Source organism: Protopterus annectens, chromosome 13.part0 (assembly GCF_019279795.1).
Source record: "Protopterus annectens isolate FY-2018-M chromosome 13.part0, PAN1.0, whole genome shotgun sequence".
Lineage (NCBI taxonomy): Eukaryota > Metazoa > Chordata > Ceratodontiformes > Protopteridae > Protopterus > Protopterus annectens.
Genome location: NC_056747.1, coordinates 242,310,358 through 242,322,857, shown reverse-complemented (window position 1 = coordinate 242,322,857; position 12,500 = coordinate 242,310,358). Strand labels below are relative to the sequence as shown.

Here is a 12,500-nt window from a genome sequence, read left to right as displayed (position 1 = left end):
ACAGTGAGACTGAACAAGCCATTATTTTATACTTGCTAAGCAGCTCTTTTGATGTTTACTGAGTGTAAAGCAAAAAAGTAAAGAAACTTAAAATAACAAAGTGTGTGTGTGTGTATGTCTGTGACTGAGAGTGTATGTGTGTATGAAAGCAGAAGAGACTTTGTGCATATGTGTGTGTGTGTTTGTGTGTGTGTGTGTGTGTGTGAGAGAGAGTGAGAGGGAGCAATCCTTGGCAGCAGCAGCAGTTAAGAAGTCTGCATATCTCTCGACCTCTGACCTTAACATGTTTTTATATATATTTTGATGTAAATTGCATCCTCCAACACCATTAAAATATACTACAACAAGTTTGAAACATTAGGCGGAGGAACTATTTTGCATCAAAAATATATATATAACATAATCTAGAACTTAAAAGAATAAGTAAGTAAAACACAACAATTGTACAGAGAGCCCACTCTCTAAGTGCAATAATGCCCACCAGGGTGTATGTTAATGTGTAATTAACAGCCTTCCAGGGATATAGAGGTCCTCCACTCCCCTGGGTGGGGATTAATTGCACATTAACACACACCCTGTTGAGCATTATTGCTTGCTTAATGATTATTGCCACTCAATATTCATGCCCAAGCTGCCGCTTTTAAAGTACAAACGAACTGCAGCTGAGGCCTTAACTACCACTCAATAATTAGTTATTGGTAATTTTATCCTGACTTAGCATTTATTTATTTATTTAGGTTCATAGGTTCATAGGTTTATACTAGGCTATCTGCCCTAAGGCATTTATAAGCCTAGTCCAAATTTTTGTGGCTTACGCCACCCCTTATATGAAAAAATACTGTGCCCATTAGTTTGTTGTGCCTTTGTCCAGCAGTGACACAGAGATGATTCCCGGGGTAAACCTACGATCTCCCATCCACAGGTCTAGATTTCTCTTGAACAGAGTCAGCGAGGTGCTCTGCCTCACATGGACCAGGATTTTATTCCACAGCATAGGGAGTCTCTGAGTGATAAATCTATCCCTCCAGCACGTCCTATTTATATCCGTGCTAAGGTTTAAGTCGCTTGCTCTAGTGGTTTTGGTGGATTTGGATTTTTGAGGTGGAGCATGTCCATTAATTCGGGTTGGACATGGCCTTGTATGTCAGGCACATGTCACCTCTGTGCAGGCGGTATGCGACTGAATAGAGCTGGAGTTTCTTCAATCTGGCAGCATATGACAGATTTTGGAGTCCCTTTATCCTTTTGATGAGGAACTTTTGGGGTCTCTCCAATTGCTGCAGATGTCTGGTGAGATACATCCCGAATGGGGCATTGTACTCGATCATTGGTCTGATAAGTGAAGAGTACAGGGGAACAATGACCACACTAGATCTGGATGTGAATCCCTTCATGATCAGGTGGGCAATGTAGAAGGTCTTTCTAACCACTTTAGCAATGTGAGTGTCAAAGAAAGGCCACTGTCAACCTGGGTCCCCAGGTCCCTGATAACCTCTTCTGTGCTTAGTGGATTGCCACCTATATGGTAGCTTGGGGTTACCTTGTTTTTCCCGAAGGGTATGACTATACATTTTTGGCGTTTAACTTCAGGCCATGGCTCTGGCACCAGCTATCTGTTTCCGTGAGTCCCTTCTGAAGGATATCCGTGTCCGATGCATTTTCCACTATGGCCCAGTTTGCAGTCATCTGCAAACTTTGTCAGCCAAAGTCCTCCCATGCTGGCCTGTACTTCTGAGAAGTAGATGCCAAACAATAGGGGCCAAGGACCGAGCCCTGTGGGACACCACTTGTGACCGGCTTGGAGTCTGACACAGCGCCAGCAACTCTAACCCTGTGGGTTCTGTCCTTAAGCCAGTTTGCAACCCATCTTGTGACATATGGGTTTACATTTAAGCTGGTAAGTTTTTCTACAATACCCGAGTGGGGTATTGTGTCGAAAGCCTTTGCAAGGTCAAGGTAGGCTGTATGGACTGCCTTTCCCTCATCAATGGCCTTGGTGACTGTTTCGAAGAAGTCGACCAAGTTCAAAAGGCATGATCTTCCCTTGACAAAGCCAAACTGGGTCGGGTCCAATGTCTGCAAGTCCCCTATATCTTTGTTTATGAGCTCCATTATGATCCTCTCCATAGCTTTGCAGACTAGACTTGTTAAGCTTATGGGCGGTAATTACCAGGGTCCGTGGGCGCCGCCTTTGTGGAGTGGGACCACAGTTGCCGTACGCCACTCCTTGGGCACGTATCCTGTGGTAAGGCTGAGATTAAACAGCTGGCTTATGTGCGGGGTTAATTCTTCATTTAGCTCGTGTAGCACACAGCCGGGGACACCATCCGGTCCCATTGATGCTGTGTTTTTAGCTTTAGAGAGAGCAGCTTTCACCTGCGCATTTGAGATGTCCGGGAGGCTACACTCGGCTGGGATAGTTATCTCTCCTTTAGGGGGGGAGAGGGGGTGAAGTTTGCACTGAACCTGTCTGCCAGTATGTTGGCAATGTCTGTGGGTTCAGTGATTTTTGTATCATTTTGGACTAATTCTGAGCATATCTGGGAGTTTCCACCCAGGTTCCTAACATAGCTGAAAAAGGCCTTATGATTGTCCTTTGTATCCATGGCAATTTTTCTCTCAAAATTGACCTTAGTTGATTTTATGAGTGCTCGTATTTTTTTACTAATAATGATCAGGGGTGACTTCCCTTTTATGGATTTTGTTCTATCATGTAATATTTGACATTTGTTTACTGGGGGGGGGTCTGACTGGGTCTACAGAACCCGTTTTCAGCAGAGGCCCGGGGAGAAAAGCTCCACATACAGTATAATACTAATACAGTATAATCCAATACAATAAAGATTACATTAGAAATACTATACAAAAAATAAGTTGAAAGAACAAACTGCTACAAGATGTAATATATTACTACACATCTACACAGTTCTATACAGTTAAAACATTACAGACGATAACAGTCACTCTCATCATACATGATGTAGAAATAGCAGCCAGAAAGTTAGTGATGCAGACATATAGTGAGAGAGAGAGTTAAGAAGAACAGAAGCAATAAAGCCTGACAGCAACTTAAAGATATGGTATAGAAGAAGAGAAGGAGTTAGAAGACCTTTAGGATCTTGCAGTCTGTGAGGGATTGAAATGTGAAATAAGAGGAAGATTTGAGCATTAGGCAGGCTTTATGCGGGAGCAGAGCCATGTATTTTTGAGGTGATTTTTTTAAAGAGGCTTTGAATGGGTTAGGCCAGGAATAAACCTGGTAGCTAAAGGTAGTGAATTCCAGTGTATAGAGACAGAGTATGAATACAGTGAGTGACCTGATTTTCTTGTGGGTTTTGAGATAGCTAAGAGATTTTTGTCTTCTGATCGTAGGGATCGATTTGGTGTGTAAAGTGCGACTAGATTGGCTAGTGCAGGTCAGGCAGTAGACTTGAAAATAAGGTTGTGCAAGGTAGATAGCTGAATAAAGGCAAGTTGCAAGTAAAGCAAGCATTATTAACTCAGATTATTACTCTTTGACAATGAATCTTCATTTTTCCTTTTGCACAATTGCTCTACAGGACATAATCAACCTACCCCCCCAAAAAAAATTCCAGGTCATGGCAAATCTGCTGCTAATGTCCTTTTTTGTACCATTTGTTATCTGTTTGAGCTCTGAGGATGGAAGGAGTGACAAAGGTATATTGTGTAATATCTATGAGTGTATTTAGTTACCCTGGAATATAATACCTGAGCTCCTTAATCTAGTGTGTTCATTACCAGAAGTGCAGAAATCATACCATATTACATTTAGCCGTGGTGCAGCGTGTGTGACTTGCATGTCTTTCAGTAACATGTTAGCTGAGTGGAAACAGTTCAAAAGGATCTGCAGGATCATAAATGATTGAACAAAATATGCCAATCAGAGTAGGAGCATCAAAAATAAAAATCGTTTCCTGTAGAACGATAGACAAATTTCCTGCTTTTTCCCTTTCTCTCATTGGTATTTCCTGACACAGGAGGCTGGAAAGAAAAAATAGTAGAGCAACAGGAGAAAGAGTTCACAGTCACAAGGCTGACAGGAATCAAACAATTAATTAGAAAAATGGCCTGCTGGGTATTGCTGAAAATGGCAGTTATATGAACCAGACTTGGACTCTGCAGTTACAATTAGTCAAGATAAATATGTTAATTACTTTAGTTAGAAGGGATTGTGGGAAGCCCCCACGTAAGACATATATTTATTTATCTCTCCATCCTCTAACTTGGTAACTTAAAGAATGGTTTCTTGCTCATAATATTGTACTCATCTGTGATACTAGAAAGAAAATATTTTTTGATTAGGAAATCATAACCAAAGTATTATATTTTTGACATTTTTCCTGACATACACTGGCACTGAGCTCTTTTTATTATTCACATATTTCTGGACAGTATTTTTTTTTCTTTCTTTGTTTTATAGTATTTGAATTGCCTCAAAAATCCCCCTGTTGAGGAGTTTCTATATTTCTTTTTTCAGGGAGGGGACTTTGCCTATTAAGCTCGTCATCTTTGATGGGCAGTAAGAGTGGTGGCAGGCAACTATCCATGGGACCATATATTTCATGTGTAGGCCTTACTCATCTTGTCCCTTGTTGATGAGCAGGCACCATCCACTGCTGTGTGCTTCTACACCCCAGCATCTTCATGAAAGTGCATGTGCTATTTTAGGTAGGCTTAGTACTTCAGTGAGTCCCCACTGTGTGGGGATAGAACACCTGGCCATCCACTCAGTGGTATTTATGTTATAGTGCTCCACGTGTACCCTCCTCATGACATGAGTGAACTGACAACAATTACTTAATTTTATCCATTGCCAGATGGCTTCTACAGTAACAAGATCTGCTCTTCAAATCTGGTTCCACATGGATGGAACTCATGGCTGTAAACCTACCTACACACACACACACACACACACACACACACACACACACACGCACACACGCACACACGCACACGCACACACACACACACACACACACACACACACACACACACACACACACACTTCAAGGAGTTGGTGATTTTTATGATTTTTGCTTATCTTCCAGAGATCTCCATTCAAAGGGGAAAAAACACATAGAACTAGAACTATAAGAAGGTTTCATAAAGAAATAATGTCTGCTAATAGGTGCATCACATTTCTAGAGGAGTGACCTCCTGTGGTGTTATCACTTACAAAGAAATGGCATTTTTATATTGTTTGTGAAGAATTTCTTATTTGCATCTTCTTCTTCTTTCGGCTTTTCCCAGTTAGGGGTCGCCACAGTGGATCACCTTCTTTATTTCTTTATTTACTTATTTACATTTGTTTACCCGGAAATTACGACTTGATGCAGGTCCTTTTTTCAGCGGATGCCCCACATCATATACATGATAAATAGAGATACAAAGTTGCAGCAATAGTAAACAACATTACAGGTTGTTGGCTTTAACACAATAACAAGATTTTGATTATCAGCAGTATATACAGTAAATGTTGCAAGTTAAGATAGTTTCTTGTCATTTATAATATTAGTAACAAAGTTGTCAGACAAGATTTTAAAGTATGTAAAGACAACTAGCTAATTCTGACTTTGGTTAGTACTGGCGGTAGTATAGTTGGGTTAAGAGTCTAGTTGGGAGGTAAGGGTGGGGGTGTTAGTCTGGATTAGAACACTGCTGGAAGGTAGAGTAGTTATAGAGGGTGGAAGATTGTTCCAAAGTTTAGATATGGTACATGAAAATATGGCTTCTGCTGCTGAGTATTTGGGTTTGATAACAGTGAGTTGATTTTTGGGGGCCTAGTGGAGTGATAGAGTTAGAAAAGGGTTTGAAGGGAAGGGATGTTATAGGGATATTAATAAGTTTATGAGCGAGGGTGAGTTGATTAAAGTGAAGGAGTTGTGGGAGTTCTAGCCGGTTTAGTTCTTTAAGGGAGATACAATGATGGCTGTGGTAGGAGGTTCCAGTGGCAAATTTAGCAATTTTGTTGTAACAAGCATCCAGCTTGTGTAGGTCTGTCTGTCTTAGGTTGGTAAGTATGGGGAATGCATAGAGTAGGGTGGAGATAGCTGGGAATTGGCTATGGAGATTCTAGTCGCCTTGGTTAGGAATTGGTGGCTTTGATATAATGCACCAAGTTTCTTGTGAACTTTTTTTATTGTGAGAGATATGTGGGTGTCAAATCTAAGTTTGTTGTCTATTTCCACACTGAGTCATTTTTGTGTGTTCTGATGGAGAGATGATGGTATTGTCTTTGGCGAGAATGTTGAAGTGGGGGTGTTTTGGGTGGCTTTGAAAGGTTGGAACAGGAGAAGTTGTGTCTTACTTGGGTTGAGTAGGAGCTGAGCATTGGATAGCCAGGTTTCTACAGAAGAGAATGATTCCTGTGTGATTTGTTGTAGTTCTGGTAGAGTGGGGGCAGAGCAGATGAGAGTAGAGTCATCTGCGTACTGTATAAGAGATGCTTGTGTGGTGGCAGTGTGTAGGTTGTTAGTGAAAAGTGAGAATAGCAGAGGTCCAAGGATAGACCCTTGGGAAACTCCAAGAGTAACTGGGAGGTGAGGTGATAGGTTATCATCCCAGATTACTGATTGCTGACATCCATGTAGATAGGTGTAGAACCAGTTGCAGGCTGATTGTGAGAAGGAGAGGTTAGGGAGAGTAGAGAGTAGTAGCTCATGAGATACCATGTCCGCTCATGATTGGCAGTGGAGTTTTACAATGTCAAGTTGCCAGCCTAGCACCCAACCTTCCACAGAAGGCACACACATGCACACACTCACACCTAGGGCCTATTTAGAGTGTCCAATCCACCTACAACATGTCTTTGGGATGTGGGAGGAAAGTGGAGCACCCAGAGGAAACCCACATGACCACAGGAAGGACATGTAGAATCCACACACAAGGCACCAAAGCTGAGGATTGAACAGGAGAACCTCTTGCTGTGAGGTGACAACACTAACCACTGCACCACCATGGCCGGACATGTGGAAGAAAAAACTCACTTGACCTTTGACCTTCCTGCTTAGTTTTTTGATGAAGGCAATCCTAAGTGGTCACAGTCATTTCTATGGTAACCCTTGGCCAAATGTGTCTGCCGTGCAATCAAACATTAAGAAGTTGACAAAGTCTGACTGAATAAAATGATTCTTCACTAATGCAAGTATCTTCAGTAAAAAAAGAATAGTAACTAGCAAAGTGAGAATGCAGACCAAGCTATAAACATTACACTTGAAACATCAATCCACATCAGTAAATAGTACAGGCTGTTAGCAAATTTATATCCTCATCATTGGACATTGTCAGTTATTATCATAAAAGTTTACACTATGAGCCAACAACAATGAAGCTAGAGGCACTAAGATACAGGCAGACATAATAAAGAAAAGCCACACCAATTCAGGAGAAACCCAGAAGCACAATCTAGAGAAGTGACTTCAGTAACACATGAGACAAATGAAGGCTGAGGGACTCAAAATCCATACTACAGGAGGCAGCTCAGTAACAGCTCATAGCCATACTTATCTGTACTAAGTACCAGACAAACTGTTGTAGCCTAAACACAGTGCATTTCACATCCAAACGCCTGCAAAAAAACAACCTATGTTCATAGTTAACATTAACAGTAAACTCATAGACTTTATACTGTCTAGTTTATTTACATTCAAATAATAAGCATGCTGTGGACAGTTATCTTAAATACTTAGAAATTTACCACTGTAGCAGTTTTGCATTAGCATACATTTTCTAAAGGATATGAAGTCTGAAAATCACATAAGTCTGCCATTGTTTAGTGACTGCAGTCCACAAGACTACCAGAAAGCCACACATTTTATAAAGAACATACCATAAATATGAGGGAAAAACCACAGCTAGTTTAAAAATATACCTCCTGCACATGAACACACACACACATGCACCCACACCCGCACAAATAGCTAGGAAGCTCCTCTCTCTAGCATGGTGTTTAAGGTTAAATTACAGACACGCTTACTCAAATACAGAGAAGCCATCTGCTTAGGCATTGCTAGAATTGAGTCCCAAATGAGAGTAATATTTTTTGCTCACCTCTGTGATTCCACTAATGCCTGAGCAATAGGCTTATTTGCATTTGTGTATGTGTGTGTTTGCAATCTGAGAAAGCATTTTCTGAAGGATGCAAAGTCTGAAATTCACATGCTTATCTTCATTGACTGCAATCTGCAAAAATTTGCCAAAAGCCACAAAAATTTCAAGGTACACACCAAAATACTTCTCAACTTCTTTGCTCAAGAATTATGTACAAAGCCAAAAATAATGGGGGGGGGGGTCAGAGGCCCCAAAAGGCACAAATTCTAAGTATTATTTTGTTTTATCTGTTTGGTAAGTGTCTCTTTTCATGGGCACCCTGGGAGGACTTTCTGGCTAAGTGACTTGCTCAAAGTCAGAAATTAGGCAAATGAAGGTAAAGGATTCAAACTGTACTTTTGACTACAAGAAGCAGTTTATTTACATCTCAGAGCCTTATGTGCTAGACAATTCTATTTCACTTAAAAAAGCTGGCAGATCAATAGGTGCTGCATGAACATGTATTTTCTGAACAATAATAACTCTGAAACTCTAATGACTGGAATTAAAAAAAGAAATTTACAGGGACAGGACATAAACATGAGGCAGAATCAGAAAATATTCTGCACACTGGAGACAGCTAAAAGATGGACTACCCTCAAAAAAGTTATTGGAACAACAGGTTTTGTATCAACATGCGTTTCTTATCACAAAAAGTATGAAACTGTAATGATTGACTCTACGGACTGACTGTAATCTCACATGATTCATCAGAACATTAAGAAGTTAATGAAGGCCTGTGAGTTGTTGCATGGGATTAAGACCCCAGGCTCTTATTGAGGTGCTTCTGTAGTCAGGGGTACAGGGCTTGACTTTTTTGACCTCCATTTACCTAATGTGTGACTCTGAGCAAGTCATTTAAGCAGATAGTACTCCTGGGCTAAGAATATTTCTGTGCATTTCCTGAATAACTAGAATTATGAAGCAAGTAACTGGTATTATTGACTGACTATAATCCTTGCTGATTTACAGGAATATGTTCAATCAAGTCAATGTTTCAAAGAAGTACTGAAATTTCATAGTGCAGGTCTATATATTTCTTCTCCTCATCCACTGTGTTCTACAGGGTGACTTTATGACTGTTAACTCACCACAACAATCTGGGTAACTAATTTTTCATTCCCTGTACCATGCAGAACAGCAACTAACAATCCAAACAGAGAAATGTGTTGAGGCTTTAGTTGATGGATAGTAATATGTCCTGGGATCAGTATTTGTAATTTTATAAATTTATTTATGAATAATACTTTAGTGATCCATTTTATTTCTACTCATTGCTACTCATTAAACCTCTGTGGTTCTATAGCAAGAATCAGCAAAGAGGTATTAAAATCTTTTCTATGTGATCACAACCTTTGGAAAAAAGCAAGATCTGCTAAAAGTTTCCCCTGAATGTACTCCATATGATATTCCCTTTATGATGCAAAAAGAAAAAAGCAGATCAAACATTATTTCTAATGTGACCTCAATAAATCTTTTTTGACTGCAAATAATACAGGATACTAGAATGCATCCTTATATCCAGTAGCAACTTTTTGTTCAATCAAGTGAGTCCAGAACTCACCTGAATTTTTGCAGAACTGCAGTTTAATATGGCTACCAATGATCAACTCACTATCAGTCATTAGTGTGAGTGTCTGAGGGTTTTGCACTAAAAATTCGGGTTGTACTATTCTCCTTTACCCTGAGATAGTGTGATCTTAGAGCTGGTACAGCAAGACGTTTGGACGTTGCATTTCTACACATGGGCGATACAAAGGCTTGTGTGTGACTTGCTGTTTTAGAACACGCAGCCCATTTGAATGTAGCTGGGTTTTAATGACTGCTGTTTTGTAAGATTACAAAGCCATCAGATTTTCATTAGGAAGCCATCTGTATGTACATCATTGTTCTGTTAAAGTCAAACATCTGACCTCATCCTCTTTTACGGTCACAAGTTAGCACTTTTTCATTTGTAGGACATTTACATCACTGAATGCCAGCATAGTGTGAGGTTTCACTGTTAACTTTGTTTTACCTTCACAGAGGAATTTAATGATGGCATTATCGGAGGACATGAAGCTGAACCTCATTCTAAACCGTACATGGCTTACTTGGAAGATTACAAGAAAAATTACGCATGTGGATGTTTCTTGATTTCTCCTCAGTGGCTACTGTCAGCAGCACACTGCGGCATTAACTGGTAAGAAAATGACTGGCCTGTATCATGCACTTATTTAACAGTTGTATTATGATTTTTGCTGACTCTTACAGTTCTTTGAACTGCATTCTATCAGAGCTCATTAAACTGGAACATTTGCAGTGAAGTGCTGTCTATTAATATCTAGTAACAGCAGGCTAAGAACATTTGTTCTTATCCTTAATGTTATGCAGTCCAGTGTGTTGGAGTTTGTATGTGGTAGTTGTGAGTGTGAGGAGGTTATGGGTTCTTTCTCCTTGAAAAAATAATTGTTGTACTGGAACTGCTGAGTATATGGATGGTATCCAGTTGTTTATGCACAATGTATTGAATCTCAATGTATGGTTACATAATTGATTTCATATGTACCATATATAAGTATATTAATGGTTACTGACAATTGGTGGAAAAATTCAGTATCAAAATGAAAAAAAAAAGCCAATACAGCTAATCAAAAATTGGCTGAGCGAATGTACCAGCTTTTTTCTCTGAAAGATTGCAGTATAGTGGGGACTGAGAAGTTTCCCTTTTTCTCAATATAGTGAGATCTTGGAGTTGGTATATATAATTAGCTGGAGTGTGAGTGTGTGTGTGTGTGTGTGTGTGTGTGTGTGTGTGTGTGTGTGTGTGTGTGTGTGTGTGTGTATGTGTGTGCGGGGGGGGCTGCAACTTTTTTCTTTTCTTTTTTTTTTGTTTGATTTTTGATACGCTGCTTATCAAGCAGTTGTGTTCAGTCAGTTGCCTTTGACACACTGACACTCAATAGCACCTGCAGCTCACTCCCTGTGCAGAACCTGAATGCAACAATGTACAGAATTGTTCACAAAGTTTAAAAGGCCAAGAAAACTTAACATCCCATTGCCTTATATGGCAAGTGACTCTGCCCTCCTGGACACTCAATAGTACCTGTGACTCACTCCCTGTGCAGAATCTGAATGCAACAATGCCCAGAATTGTTCACAAAGTTTAAAAGGCCAAGAAAATTTAACATCGCATTGCTTTATATGGCAAGTGACTCTGCCCTCCTGGACACACAATAGTACCTGCGGCTCACTCCCTGTGCAGAACCTGAACAAAACAATGCTCAGAATTGTTCATAAAGTTTAAAAGGCCAAGAAAATCATTCTCCCTAGCCTTGCAATCACCCTTTGGGACCATTAAGAACATGCAGTTAAGAGGTGTGTCCACTAGGTGGCAGCCCCTATCTACTAATTAACTGCTTTACTTTTTAATCCTTAACTAAACTTTAAACTTTGTGTAATCTAGTAACTGCCCCACGTTATAGCCCTAAACTACTGTGAACTATTGTACTGTTCCTCTATCACTCTTTTCAATACCCAACCCACACCGCTGTGCATTCTTACCTTCGAACTAGCTATTCTACTTCACTGATTGTTTCTTCGCTGTCTTGGCTCCTTCTCCTTGGCTCTACCTGCTCCATTCACCCTGCAGGCTCACTCCCTACCCCCATATCCCAGCCACCCCAGCAACCCTACTCTTATAGATAGCAATCCCCACCTATCACCTATTTCCACTCAATCCACATAATCTACCCCACCATTAATTATCTCCTCCTACATTCCACCTCTTTAAATTAATCACACCCCTCCCATTCTAGTATTCCCAACACTACAAGCTAGTCTATCCCTATATCTCTCCGAAGTCTAACTTCTTTCTCAAATAACTTCATCAAATATTTATTCATCCCTAACCCATCCCCTATTAAATATCCTGAACAAACATCATGCTCACCAAACCTCTTTCACTCCTAACTCTATCACTACTTCTTATTATTATATCTTACCTAAGCTATCTCACCCAGCCCCTCAATGCAAACCACTCCACCCCTTACCATATAAACAACCCAACCTCCATAAAGCACACACATTCCCCAACCTATATATCTCCCAGCCTCTACCCTTTCAGCAATAGCATGCTCTTCACCTACAAACTCTTACCCAACCCCAAAACCACTACTCTCATCCATACTAGCTATACATCCTCAAAGATTCTAAGCCACAAACTGCATACTAAACAATTCAGGTATCTCCTTTGTCACCTTATCTCTATCCTTCTCTCTGGAGGCATTCACTCAAATCCTGGCCCCTCCCCTCCACACAGCTCTACTTCAAAACCCCATTCTCCCCACACAGCTGGTAAACCTCTCAAATTCTCAGCTATAAATTTGCAAAGCATATGCAACAAAATTCCA

The 12,500-nt window shown here is 40.3% G+C and overlaps 1 pseudogene; it reads left to right on the top strand.

Annotated features, from left to right (window-relative positions):
- Positions 1 to 10,121: 10,121 nt before the first annotated feature.
- The window catches only part of LOC122787882, a 69,698-nt pseudogene continuing 67,319 nt past the window's right edge, over positions 10,122 to 12,500 (top strand).